Source organism: Puma concolor, chromosome A2, assembly GCF_028749965.1.
Source record: "Puma concolor isolate L17-30 chromosome A2, mPumCon1.1.hap2, whole genome shotgun sequence".
NCBI classification, from domain to species: domain Eukaryota; kingdom Metazoa; phylum Chordata; class Mammalia; order Carnivora; family Felidae; genus Puma; species Puma concolor.
The window spans coordinates 137,174,184-137,188,858 of NC_141668.1; the positions used below are offsets into that span (position 1 = coordinate 137,174,184).

The 14,675-nt window shown below is 43.0% G+C and overlaps 1 long non-coding RNA gene across 1 annotated transcript in view; it reads left to right on the top strand.

Annotated features, from left to right (window-relative positions):
• The first annotated feature begins 1,375 nt into the window (after positions 1-1,375).
• LOC147583555 (uncharacterized) overlaps positions 1,376-14,675 on the top strand; it is a 225,010-nt gene continuing 211,710 nt past the window's right edge. The window contains exons 1-2 of the long non-coding RNA XR_015243174.1: positions 1,376-1,550; positions 5,077-5,453. This is a non-coding gene — a long non-coding RNA (uncharacterized LOC147583555). The remainder of the gene's footprint in view (positions 1,551-5,076; positions 5,454-14,675) is intronic.

Here is a 14,675-nt window from a genome sequence, read left to right on the forward strand (position 1 = left end):
TTTCATTCTGCCCAAATCACAACAGTCCAGTAATGTGCCCAGGCTGATCCTACTTGATAAATGAAAAGCCACATAGTCCTTTCCGTTAGGTCACTATCACTTGATTTTAGTACCCCATATTTCCCCCAAAAGTTTATCTTGCCATATGAACTACTTTGCTGCCTTTAATTCAAAAATGGGATCTATTTCTCATTTTGCTTTGCCTGCCAGGGAGCTTAGAGCTTAGGGCTAAACTTAGTGCTGAATCATAGTCATGATTTCATGTATCTGAAATTTGATGAGTCTCACCTCCTTTGTAGCCATGATTGCTGGTATTAATTTCTCTCTATATAAATTTGGGTATTCCTGTGCTGATACTTTACGTCCTTTTTTGCATGTCTCTTAGAAATTAGGATGAAGTGAAGGAAAGCATTTAAGAGAAGTTTTCAACAATGAGCACTGGAAAATTAAAAAGTTTTTCTTCATTAGGGGCAGCTGGGTGGCTCAGTTGGTTGAACATCTAACTCTTGATTTCAGCTCGGGTCATGATCTCATGGTAAGTGAGTTCAAGCCCCATGTTGGGCCCTGCTCTGACAGTGCAGAGCCTGTTTGGGATTCTCTCTCCCTCTCTCTCTGCTCCTCTCACTCACTCTCTCTCTCTCTCTCTCTCTCTCTCTCTCTCTCTCTCAAAAAGAAATAAACAAATTTTTTTAAAGTTTTTTTTTAATGTTTATTGTATTTTTGAGAGAGAGAGAGAGAGAGAGATCGCGAACGAGTGGGTGAGGAGCAGAGAGAAAGAGAGAGGGAGACACAGAATCCGTAGCAGTGTCCAGGCTCTGAGCCATCAGCACAGAGCCCGGCATGGGGCTCGAACTCACAAACCATGAGTTCATGACCTGAGCCCAAGTCGGCGCTTAATTGACTGCACTACCCGGGCACCCCTAAACATAATTTTTGTTTTTACTCTTTATTCATTAGCACTCAATTAACCAGAGTTCCCCTAATCCAGACATTTTATTTAATAATACTGTTAGTATAATAATTATACTTAAAGATAACCTTTGGGAGAAAACGGGAAAATATGTTCAGGTGGAAAAGAGAAGGTAGAAAGACAAAACCCAATCAATACCTATGATTTATGAAAGGTTCAAAGGAGATGGCTGTCACTATTAAGATAAACATTTTGCAAAGTAGAGAAAGTCTATTACCTCCACCCATCCAAGAACAGCCAAAGAGACAAAGAAAACTGAAAGTTGAATTTGGGGGAAAGGTACCTACATCGCAAAGTTTCACTCAAGTCTCCATTCCTAGTTCAAGTTTTTTGAGACCTTTTACCTGACCATAAGATCTTTGCACTTCCTGGTCCTTTAAAAATGTTTCTCTTTTCTCCTGGGTATCAGAAAGGAAATTCCTAGGACATGTCACATTTCACAGGAGAGAGAGATTTCATTTCCACTGCAATTCGGAATGGAAGCAAGTCTGGCCTCATTCTTTATCTGGGAACCTCCGTAACCGTCCCTTCCAACAACGCTGAGGTTTGATGGCAAGGAGACTGTTAGCAACAGAAAAAGGTGAAAAAGAGAAAATGAATAACTGAGTGGCCCTTTTCCGGCTCCCCGGGAAGGGCTAACACAATTGCTCCTGGTACTTCTTCGGGCATCTCCTAATGCCTGTGGTCTTGTGGTGCTACGGTTTTGTTGTTGTTTTATATGGGATCTCAGTTTGCAGACTTGCATCTTTCTGAAGACCAGTAACTGTTTATTTATAAGCCTCAAACAGCTATTAAGTGGGCATGTGGAGGCAAATGGAATTGCTGCTGAATGCACAAAGTAAATTGATTTGTACCTACAATTTACATTTATTCTCGGGGTATATTTGACACTAATGTTGTGAGTGAACTACCATGATGAAGATTAATTACGTAAACATTTTTTGCTGACTTTGTGAGCAGCCAAGTTGGTTGTTTTACTTGATTTTCGAAGCTTGGCGCCTAGTAGCAAGATGGCAGACATTTCTTGGTTTTGCCCTGCACCTTCATAGACTAAGTATCCCAGACCAGTCTTACCGAATAAGTGTTGGGGGAGAGTTTTTGCTAGCGACAGCATTCCAGCTTCCTTGATTGGGAAGGAAGAAGTAAAACACTGCTTAGCTCTTGGAATTTTGCAAACATCTGGATTTGGGCAGGATTCCCCAGAATAAAATAAGAATTGTGCTTCTCAAAGGGGTATAAATGTGCTACCTCCACAAGAAAGGGCAATTTGTTTAGTTTTTCTTGTTCAACCAATATTAGCCTAGACCCCAAGCACCTTGAGCTGAAGAGAGTTAAGCAGTCAGAGGCTCTACTCTTCTCCTTTGGGAAATGGAGATAATTACAGTACCTCCCTGCACTTTATGGACGACTCACAGTGGTGTCCGTGGGGTACCTCCTAAAGATGCAGTTTAGAGGCCCAACTCATGTCACACAAAATCAGAATCATTGTGATAGAACCTGAGTGTCTCCAGCTCTGGTTTAGCAAGGTTGTCCCTTGAGATTATGGAGAAATCCTGAGGGCTTTGCATGGTCCCAACAATTAACTAGAAAGGCCTCTAACTGCCAGCACATCATGGTCACTGCTGTAGGACTCGCTGGCCGGGCCCATGTGTACCTTCCAAGAGGGCAGATACTTTTGTGAAAGGCTTGGGTGGGAGCTCTTTGCCGCAGTTCTAAAAATGCACAGCGGCTCCACCCGAAGGCTTGTTCTTGGGAGTGAAGGTGTGCCCCCCGCGATCCCTCTGGAAACCCCCCATCACCTTGTCTCCCTGAGCATCCATGCTCAAATAAAGCCCATGCATTTAGGTTGGCCTTTAACTGCTGTCTTCACCTCTGAAAAACCGACTTAGGCTTAGCTCCTGAAGCAAGAAAGCCCAGATTTGACAAAGCCTTATAACCTTTTTGTGCCAGGCCTAGAGAAAAATAACCCTTGTTTTTCCACATCCCGTAATCGAGGCAAAAGAGACAACAAGACATTATTTTCAGAAATTTTCCTGCCTCGCTCACATTTGAGTTCACCTTCCTAATGTGTTGTTGACGCATTCATCAAAGTCCTGGAAACCCAGGACAAAGATGTGCACGGGGAAACCACAGGAATACTCCGTACCCCATAGTTCTCGTTAGCAGGGAACAGGTCCCACCCAGTGTCCTGAGTAAGCATGGGGAGGATCATTTATGGGGACATGAAGACAAAGCAGCTAGGTGGAAAGGGATGTTCACCTCCATTTCATTGATGAATGCCGCAGGGAGGAGCCAGGGGAAATCAGTGCCCTGACCTGGCTGTTTCTCGTGCCTCATTGTTCACACCGGGAACCAGGAAAGGCAGGGGAGCCATCTGATGGGGCCCATGCTGGCTAATCTCAGGGCAGGGAGCAGAGGAGATTGGATAATGCATGAGGGAGCAAATGGAAGATGCCCAGCACACCTTCTTTCCATTAGGCTCTTTTTTCTTCTTATCTGACATTCCCTGGGTACTGATCACAGACATTCACCGATACCAGAACTGTTCTAGGAGTTTTATATACATCATCCGGTTGAATCCTCACGACAGAGCTGTGGGTTAGACGCGATTATTTTAGAGGTGAAAAATCAGAGGCTCAGAGAGCTTCCACGCCCTCTCTTTATTTCCAAGGTCATTTCATACTCAGGATGCCAACTTTACCTGTGGAACTGACAGCAGTATTTTCACCTGTGTTTGCAAAGAGGCGACATGGCTGATCTTCCAGGCCTACCCTCTATTTGCTGAGAGACACTTCCTTTCATCAGCCGTCATTAGGGAAGCTCAAACTGAGCAGGCAGTGATGCTGTGCTGTCTCTCTTTAGCCCTTACTTGTTTTATTTACATATTTATTTCTTAGCTTGTAGACTTTTTTCAGAGTATAACGTGCTTGCAGAAAAGTACTCAAATTTAAGCGCATGGCCTGAAGATTTTCACAAAGTAATTCACTGTAAAACCAGTACCCAGACCAGGAAACAGGACATTCCCCATCCTAAGGGCCCTGGCCATTCCCCTGGTACCTAGTCCTCTGTCCCTACCACCCTGCTTTCAAACCATCATATGGTACTCTTGTCTTTAGTCCTCAATGGGATTCAACAAGGAGATAAAAATTCTTATTTTTTATTTAATGTAGATTTATTAATGATTTCTTGCACTGGGTCAGGTGGCAGCAAATGGCCCATAGACCAAATACAGCCCACCATCTATTTTTGTAAATAAATTTGTAGCGGAACACGGCCATGCCCATTTGTTTACATATTATCTTTGGCCGCTTTCAAGCTATAGCAGTAGAGTTGAATAACCCCAAAAGAGGCCTTATCGTCCCCAAAGCCAAAAGTATTTACTATACTTTTATAGTATATACTATATACTATATATATATATATATATACTATATACTATATATATACTATATAGTATATAGTATATATATATATACTATATACTATATATATACTATATACTATATACTATATATATATATATACTATATACTATATATATACTATATACTATATATATATATATATAATATAGTATATATTATATATATAGCACAGTTTACCATGCTGTTCCTATACTCTAGCACAAGGGCCAGAAACTTTTTCTGTATAGTATAGTATAAAAGTATATACTATATATATATATATATATATATATATATATATATATAGTATATATATATATAGTATACTATATATACTATATATACTATATATATATACTATATATATACTATATACTTTTATACTATACTATACTATACTATACTATACAGAAAAAGTTTCTGGCCCTTGTGCTAGAGTATAGGAACAGCATGGTAAACAAACAAACAAACAAACAAACAAACAAAAAACCTGACCCGGTCTGTGTCAGTAAAATGCCTACAAACTGGTAGGGGAGACTGACCGTAACAAGTAGCTGTACAAATAAATAATAAATGATATAAATGAAAGGTGCTTAGACCTGAGTGCCATGTAAGGAACAGGAGGCCATCCGCTTGTGCCATCACATTCGTCAGAAAGTTCCCCTACTTGGGCATAACACAGGTTTTGTCTCTCCTGGATAGGCACAATATGGATCCTCTGGAACTGTAACAGCATGTATGGGTGAGCAGCCTGGACAGGACCATTTTCAAACATCCAGCATCCAAGGGGCGAGAAGAGCTAAGCAGGAAGAGCACATTTGAGCCATTGTGCAGAGTCTCCCCCACCCCACCGTTATTGCTCGTGTCTGCTTAATAACGGGATGTCACCTGGACTGTTCACCTTTAACCTGGAGGCCCAGACATGCTTCCTCTATTTCATTATCCAGTGACCTCTCCCATCAGCAGCCTGTGGCTGTGAATTCTTTATCCCTGTGAACGTGGCTGCCATGTGTGATTCTGACGGAAGACGGCAAGAAGCCCTGGGCTGGGGCAGCAGGTGCAAGCTTCCAGGGAGCATGGTAGGTTTACATTTAATATTGTTGGGAAAGGTTTTATTTCATTTTTGCCCCGGAGGAGTTTGCAAAGAGTGAACATTTGGGTTTGTTTGTGAGGGAGGAAACTCACGATGACTTTCCACCTTTGCCTCGTCCGGAATTGCAGAACAGACTTAAGGGGGAATCAAGCCTGAGACATCAGTGAGGGCACAGGCACCCCCACCGAACATTGTAGCCTCTAGACCTGCCAGGGGCTAACTCTGGGGTTTTGTGGTATGGTTTGTTAGAATGTTCTTTTCTTTCTTTCTTTCTCTCTCAATATTTTATTGAAGAGAAATTTATCCTTACTGAGCAGGCATTTCCGTTCCCTTGAGTTGGGTTTGTAGCGCTGAGAGGGTCGTCATTAGAGCCACTTATTGGAATAGACGTCTTCAAACCCTTCCTCATCACAGACTGTAGCCCTTCGAGCTTTGCGTGTTCTCAGCACATCTGCAGCGCCAGAGCATGGCCTTGTTCTTCTGAGCTGTCTGCTAAAAAGACCAAACTCAAAGATGATGATTTTTGTCTCTCCCCGAACAAGGAGTCTCAGAAAGACTGTTGGCACTGACAAGCGAGGCAGACATTTACATTTGCAGAAATTTAATTTACAGAACTTAGGGATTCTTTAAACCTGGATACAAAACCCATCAAATAAATTTCTGCACACGTAACTCAAGCCTGTGTTGGCATCAATAATCAATCACGGCGTTTCTTCCTGCTGAGCCTGGATGAGGCCTCGGCCTCATTCTTAACACCATATTTCTGGTGGCTACTCTCAGAAAACAAAATATAAGCTTAAACAGATTTACCATTTCTGTTTTTTTTTTTAAGTTTATTTATTAGAGAGAGAGGGTGAGAGAGTGCCTGTGGGTGGGGGAGGGACAGAGAGGAGAGAGAGAATCCCAAGCAGGTTCCACGCTGTCAGCACAGAGCCTGACGAGGGGCACAAACCTACAAACCGTGAGATCATGACCTGAGCAGAGATCAAGAGTCAGAGACTTCATGACTTGAGCCGCCCAGGCGCCCCCTAGCTTAACCATTTCTGATTTAAGTAACTACTTTTGAGTAGACAGCATACTTTGAATAAAATGATAATAAATGAGTATTTATTATGTGCCAGAGATTGTCCTAGGTATCTAACGTGAACTCATTTGTTTGATACAAACCACATGAGTCCAGACTTGCTTTGGATTGTAGTTGCATTACCAGTGCTTCAGAAGAGTCTCAGGTATGCAGTGCGTGCTTAGTGAATCCTTGTTATTGAAATGAATTCTAAAAAACCTATTATTATTCTCATATGGCAGACCAGGAAACCGAGGCCCAGAGAGCTTTAGTAAGTTTCCTACACGATTCAGGACTGAAGCCGTGACTTGACACTGCTTTAGTATTTTGTTCATATTTTTAACCACATTACCCTACTGCTTCTCACGAATAATGTTTGGCATCTCTGTTCTTCTTTGTTAATGTCCAATAAGCTGGTTATTCAGCCTCCTTGCTTCTCTTTATTATTCTTGATCCTATCCTTTTTGATATTTTAGAGAGCTATTTGTCTCTGCAACAACAACAAAAAAGGAAAGAGCAGGAGTTGACATCCAGATGCTGATGGGGTTTCACAGAAGACACAAGTGAGGGAGGCCAGGTGGGGATCACAGTCGGTGGGGGATACATGCCCTCGGGGCAGCTGCTACTCAGCTCCGGCAATTGCAGCTGTAGGGAATCCAAGCCCACATTGCCAAATCTTCTTTCAATAGATGTAGGAAATCTGAACCCTGCCTGTGAAAACGCCAAACGAAAATATCAGTCTGAAAAATCCCGTATGTAAAATGTTGGCAAGCAAGTCAATTAAAAAAAAAAAAAACACAGAAATAAACAAAGCATGGCAAGTCCAATAAAATATCTCTGTGGGCTCCATCTAGCCAGGGGTCTGTAGTTCGCAGCCTGTGGGAGACACAGAAGTAGCAGTGGCTTTGGGTAACTGATCCTGCAGTTCTGGCTAAAACAAACAAGCAAACTATGACAAGTAGTTGTAACTACTTGTTAAGATTTCAGCATAGGTGTCTGGGGGAAATAGAACAGCAATAATGATAGTAGCTCAATACGTCCGCATAGTGCTTCATATTTTTCAGCTCGGGTCTATAGATGCATTGGGATCTCCTCGAAAATCATTTTGATGGTTCAATTACCTGGTCGGTATTAAGCAGTCGGATTCAGGATCAGACCCTGATCTCCAATTCTCAAGCTGGTTTTCCTATAGCAACACAAACCCTGAGGGGGACGACCGAGTCCAACATTCCCAGCTCATCACAGGCCTCAGTTTGTACATCTCGTATGTCATCAAGAGGTAAAAAACAAAAACAAAAACAAAAAACACTTATCCAGAGCTCATGCCCAATTTCTGATGAATGTTTAGAGAGGAGAGAAACAGGACGATCATTTGAGGATACTTGAATGATTGCTCAAGCACGTTATTCTTGGCAGATCGAGGTTGTTCATTTCCATGTGGTCCTCCCCAGATCATCTCTAATTACAAAAATACGCGCCTAGCAAAGGCTGGATAAATAATGTAATTGTGGCCTAATCATTGTGTACATTCCTAAACACTCTGCTAATGATGAGTGGGTTTGGGGTTTTGTTCTTCCAAGTGTAGCTGACTGCCAGCCAGAGCTGAAATGCGGCATGTTCCTCACGCTCCACAGAAACCATTTTAAATTAAGCAGATTTGAAAATCTTCACGTGGAGGGAGATGTTTCTGATTGCTAGGTTTGTGTGGGCCTCTCGAATGCCAGTTCTATGCAGGAAGGGCTGTTGGCATTTGATGCCTTTCTGCCGTGTTTTGTATTTGACAGCTGTTCTGGGGTGTCTTTTCCCAGCCACCGGCCTGGCTACTGTCATAAAGCCAATTGGAGTCGCGGGCAATTAATGTTATTTTCCTCAAGTGCTCCCGGAAACGCTTATGTCACGTGGCGCTTCATGAAATCTGTGACCTTTTGGAAATAGAGGCACAAGAAAGCAAACAAGCTTGGCTGTGCGTGTACCGTGTTCCATTAAGTTACAAAGGATATGAAAACAGATTGTACTTGCTGCGTGCAGAGATGTCTGTGGAGCAGTTTATGTGTCGGGATTCTTAGAAATGAAGATATGTGCCCTCACCGAAACCCAGATACCCCATAAAAGGGTGGTAGGTATATTGAACAGCAGTGCATTAACACGTGTGCCGCAAAGTATTTGAGAAAACTTCTGAATCATAACGCATTCAGAATGGGGCTCTGTAACTAGTACTTTACCCTAGTGCCACATTTTAGGAAGGATATTAACAAACTAAAAAACGAAAGGAGAAACCCTGAAATTTTAGGAAGGGTTGGGCTGTTTGGTCTAGAAACAGAAGATGGTAAGAACGGGATGGTAAGGGGGGGGGGGGTGGTAATTATCCTCCGGTAGGTACGGTGAACTCTCCAGGAGAAAGCCCCATCTTTTCCCTGGGTTTTCTGGAGGGATTCCTCAGTTAAGAAGACCTAGAGCATAATAAATAAATACTTACTAAAATTTTTTTGAATGAGTTTAAAAAAAAATGAATGGAACCCGTGCAACAAGATCTTCGTAAAGCGATGAGTACATTACAGAAGCTTTTATGTGCGATGGGTTGCTTTATGAGCTGTGCTCCCTGTTACCTGCTTAAGCCACGGCTGGAAACTGGTGGCTGGTGAAGCATCACTTACTTTGGGATGGATACTGTTTGCCAACTCAGTGTTTTCTTTAAGTTTGATGTTTAAAAAGAATAATAATTGAAATGATGGTGCGCTCTCGCTCTTGCCCTCTCCCTTTCTCTCCTACACACACACACACACACACACACACACACACACACACTACTCTCCATCCTGCATTTAACAGTCAAACCGAGATCGGAAGCTGCTGCTCCCCTTCAATGAGGCATGTGTTTCTGGTTCTCCTGTTGTTTTAGGCTGGGCGCTGAAGCAGGTACCTGAAGGTAGCTGAGCGTGCCGCCCTTGGCTTAAGCAGAGGCGGGAGCTAACCACCTGTAATGGGTATGGTAGAGGGGGTTCCTCTATTGAGGAGGAGGATAGGCCAGACTGCAACTCTTGAGAGAGGCCTTGATGCAGTGATGAGCAACCATACCTCGTTCATCGAGTGAAAACAGCACTTGTTTGGTTTCAGCCAACCCATGAGCAATTTCTTTGAACCCAACCAGTCCGTCAGAAGGAGCACTGTCTCAGCCACAGAATTCCCGGGCCTGTGTGGTACAGAGGCATCCTCGGGATTCCATCTCACACGGGCCAAGGTGATTAGCTAACCTACGTCTTCATTCCATTTTTGTCCCTCCCCTTTCTCGCTTACATTGGGTTCTGTCTAGCTGCATGTGTGCATGCGCGTGCGTGCCCTCAGCCACCCGCCCAGCCACCCCCCCCACACACACCCCTCCACCCCCCCACACCCCTCCAACCACCCCCACACACACACACACACACCCCTCCAGGGTCAAACAACAGAGTTGTAGGGAGTGGGGGTGGGGGAACTCAAGAAAATGAGTTGTGTCACCAATTAGTGACATCGGTATCACCGAGAGCCAGAATCGAGCAGTGAGCTGGGGGCAAGGGCTTGTCTGAATTCGAAGGTTGCCATGGTTGTGCTAAATGCTAATCACTTTTCATCACACTGACTAATGGGTGTGCAATTTTTGGCTCAAGTCCTTTGCAGCTATTCCAGGCTGGCTCCTGCGAGAGCTGCAGAGTTCCGGCTCCAGCTGTGCCCCTGCCTCTCCGCTCCCTTCAAAGAACATGAATTATTCTTAGATGCAGTCCCCTGAAATGTAGAGGGTGATTCACAGGAGAGCTGGAGAGTCAGCAAAAGTCAAAAGACTAACCACCCGCCTAGGGGCCAAGGTCCAGTTGTTGATATACCTAATAAGGTCGAATTGGTACTAAAACGCCGTATTTAAGTGCCTTCGATATCTTACAGATGCTGCATGACCATATTGGAAAAAGCCAAATTGTCATATTACTCATTGGCAAATGGGACATTGTGAAGGTTTGGGGGTGAATGTAATCTGCATTCACCTAGCAAGGGCTGAATAAATGCCAGCAAGGCTGGAGAGGCCATTTGCCTGGAGGCCTGGTGTTTGGTTCAGCTGGGTTCAGAGGTTTGTGTTTGTGCCATCTCCCAGGTGCCACAAGCTGAGGGCAGGATGGTGTCCTTGGGCCACACATGTTTTTGTCCCAGAGTCAGTGTCCAATATGTCAGGCCATCAAGGCAGATGGCGAGCAGGACAATGTTTCTGAACTCTTGGAAAATAGACCCCTTGAGAGTCCAGCTAGGGAGATGCCTGAAATTGGAAAATAATGTGATAGAATATTTGAACTGCCACCAAAGACCCTGGCTGGGAAGAGTGCCACGTTGAAATGAGGAGACGGCTTGGCTGACTGGGATCTTTCAGCTCTACTTAGTAACTGCCTATCTGTGGGCTGGGTCCGGGACTCCGAGTACAGCCCCAGAGTGCCTGTTTTACGTCTCCCTCCCCAAACACTACACATCCACAAGCACTCACCCCAGAGAACGCTGGGGGCTGCACCTACAAAGTTGTAACATTGGCCCAAGAACAGAGGTCAGAGCCAATGGTCACTGGGTATTTCATCAGAGGGCCTGTAGGTGGCCATCAGAGTGGATGGCAAGGTAAATGAAATGTCATTTCTATTTAACTCAGTCTGCTTTTTCTCCATGCTGCCAGCTACTGACTTGGCCTCTAAGACAAGGTTGTTGTTGTTTTCTGTGATTCACCAGAACCTCTCTGAACCAGAAGACTTCTGTCCTTCCAGGTTAGCCTCATTGAGCCACTAAACTGAAAATTGGACTGTCTCTTGTCCATTCATATTCTAGTTCCCAGGGCAAAGTATCTGTTCTCCCCACACCCCCGCTCCCCACCCCACCTCAACATTATTTTCTGAGCTTTTCATGACTATTTCCTTGGCATATAGTCTACCTTTTTTTTTTTTTTTTTACTCTACCTGTTTTAAATACCTGCACATCTCTATTTTTCTCCCCTCTGGCTAATGGAGCATCCCTGGCAAATCTGAAGCTATGGAGACTTAGTGGTTCCAGGAGCAGCCTTCAACCAGTAACAGATAGGAAGCCAACAGAAAATACTCCAGCTTCTTTGCCCCTCAGTTGGGACAGTTCATTAGTCCTCCCATATTTCCCCAGTAAGATTTAGTCCCACTTGCCCACAGTGGTATCTGACATGATAACACATTGTTTTATGTGCTTCTTTCCTATCCTATCTCACTTATTCCCCCCTTGATGTTTCCATACCTCCCAAAGACATTATTTACACCAGAATCCTCTGCTCAGACTCTGCTTTAGGAGAATCCAAGTCAGGAGAGTGAGCCTCCATGCAGCAAGGAAGGTGAACATAGGAAAGGAGGTTAGTATTTGTTAACATTTAAAGATGGCCAGCATCTTTATGCCTGTATTTCTCACAGTGAAGTGTAACTTCCAAAGAAGACAAGGGGCCATAATTGTTCTTGTTCACCAGTGGGCGCCCATAAGGTAGACACATAATAACATTAAGTAGAACTCTCATAATAGTAGAATACTTTCTAGGTATTAACTGGTTAATTTGTGCAGAGAAGCTCCAACCGTTTTGATGGTGTAGCTCCATTGGTTGATGCCCTTTCTATGGGGCGGGGGCTTCCTGATAGGCGAATACAGGACCAGTGGGGTCACAGAGGAGGGAAACTGACTTTTTCTGGAGAGCTAGTCTTTCATCTAGGTCTTGAATATTAGTAGGATTCCAATAGTTAGAAAAGAGGAGTGAGGTCAAGGCTGATAATTACTTACGCATTCCAGAAGTATGTACTTTAGTATCAGCTATGTGGCAGGGATTCTGCTTGGTATGGAGAAGTGGCAGTGAGCAAGGCAGACAGGGATCCTGCCTTCTCAAAAGTTTGGTTGAAGCTCTAGCCACACTGCATTCAACGTGGAGTTGTACTAACTGTCCTGGAGGTAGACAGCAAAGAAATAAGGAAATATCTGAAACAAATCATTAAAGCGTGGTCACAGGGCAGTGACTCTCAGACTTCAATACGCATCTACATCATGTGGGGATCTTAGTTAAATGCGGATACTGAATCAGGTCTGGAGTCAAGCTTGAGATTCAACATCTCTAACCAGCTTCCAGATGATACTGATGCTGCTGGTCCTCAGGCTACACTGAGCAGCATGGTGATAGCCCACAGCCCACTGGTTCTCATCCCTGTCTGCCCAGTAGAGCTCCTTGAGGAAGTTTAAAAATGCCTAAACTCACTCCAGCAATTTTCATTGAATTTTACTGACAGGAGCCCGGATATTGGGAATTTTTTAAAAACAGCTTTGTTGAGGAGTAATTTATATACCATCAAATTCATCCATTTTATTCTACATTTTGAGTACAATTAAACGATTGTTAGTATGTCTACAGTTTCGCCACCATCACCGCCATCCAGTTTTATAACACTTTCCATCTCCCAGAACATCCATTGTATACTTTTGCAGTCAATCCTTGTTCTCGCCCTCTGCCCCTAGGCAACCGTTGTTCTACTTTCTTTCTCTATACATTTCTTTTGTCTGGCTATTTCATAGAAGTGAAATCATTCAATATATAGTCTTTGGTGCCTGGTCTTTTTCAGTTAGCATAATCTTTTTGAGGCTCATCGATGTTGTACATGCATCAGGACTTTATTCTTTTTTATTGCTTAATTGGTTCCGTTGTATGGATATACTGTGTATTTTACCGGTTGACTGGCATTAGAATTGTGTCCAGTTTTTGGTAAATAATTTTTTTTTAAATGTTCACCTACAAGTCTTTACACGGACATATATTTTCATTTCCTTTGGGACATCTAGAAGTGTATTTGCTAGATCGTACAGTAACTCTATGTTTAGCTTTTTAAGGAACTATCAAATTTCAGGGGAGGAAGATTTTTTTCTTTACCCTTCTAGGTTCTTCTGGCTGGTCTATTAATAAAGTTAAAGACAGATTAACAAGAAGAAAACAAATTTAATTAGAGGCATATGGGGGCCCTATTAGAGTATAAGACACACAGTCGGGCACTTGGGGCTTATATGCATCCTGAGCTATGGAAAAGGAAGCAGGGGTCTGGTGTTTCAAAGGGGAGGAAGACAATTTACAGGAAGATGGGAAGAGCAGATGTTTGATAAACAAATGGTTGTCATGCCATGCAGAGGCAGGGGGACACAGAGAGGAATTTTATCTGAAAGCCCTGCCAGACTTCCCCCAGTTTATCACATCTGTCCCATACTCTTTGCAGTTATGCCTGGTGATAGCTATTTTCCTGGGCCAGACCCTCTATCTAAATTTCTTTTAGGCAGTGAAGGAGGAAGTAAAATGCTCTGAGTCTTTTGGGCCTTGGTCGATTTCAGTTCAAAATAATCCACATGCCAAAGTGCCACATTTTAAGGAAGCTCCTTCCAAACCCCTTCAAAACTGTTTTCCAAAGTGGCTGTACTCTTCTACATTCCCACTAGCGCTCTCTGCAATTCTGGCTTCTCTACATTCCCACCAACATTAGTTATTGTCTCTGTGATTATAGCCATTATTGTGGGCGTGAAGTGGTATCACATTGTGGTTTTCATTTGCATTTTCCTGAGGCCTAATGATGTTGAGCATCTTTTCAAGGGTTTATCAGCCATTTATGCACCTTATTTGGTGAAATGTCTATTCCCATCTTTTGCCCATTTTTAACTTGGCTGTTTGTCTTCTTCTCACTGAGTTGTAAGAAGTCCTTATATATTCTAGACACCCCTGTATCAGACATATAGTTCTGGAAATACCTCCTCCCAGTCTGTGGTTTGTCTTTTCATTTTTCTTAACAATATCTTTTGCAGCACAAAAGTTTTTCATTTTAATGAAGTCTGTTTTGTCAGGTTTTTTAAAAATAAGTTATGCTTTGGGTGTCATTTGTAAAAACTCTTTGACTAACCCAAGATCACAGAAATTTTCTTCTAAAAGTTCTGTAGTCCTCTTGCATTTAAGTTTGTGATCCATTTGAGTAAACTTTTGTGTATGGTGTGAGGTAGGCATCGATATTCATCCTTTTGCATGTGGATATCCAATTATCCCAGCAAGATTTGTTGAAAAAAAATATTCTTTTCCCATTGGTTTATCTCTCTACCTTTGTCTAAAGTCAGTTGAGC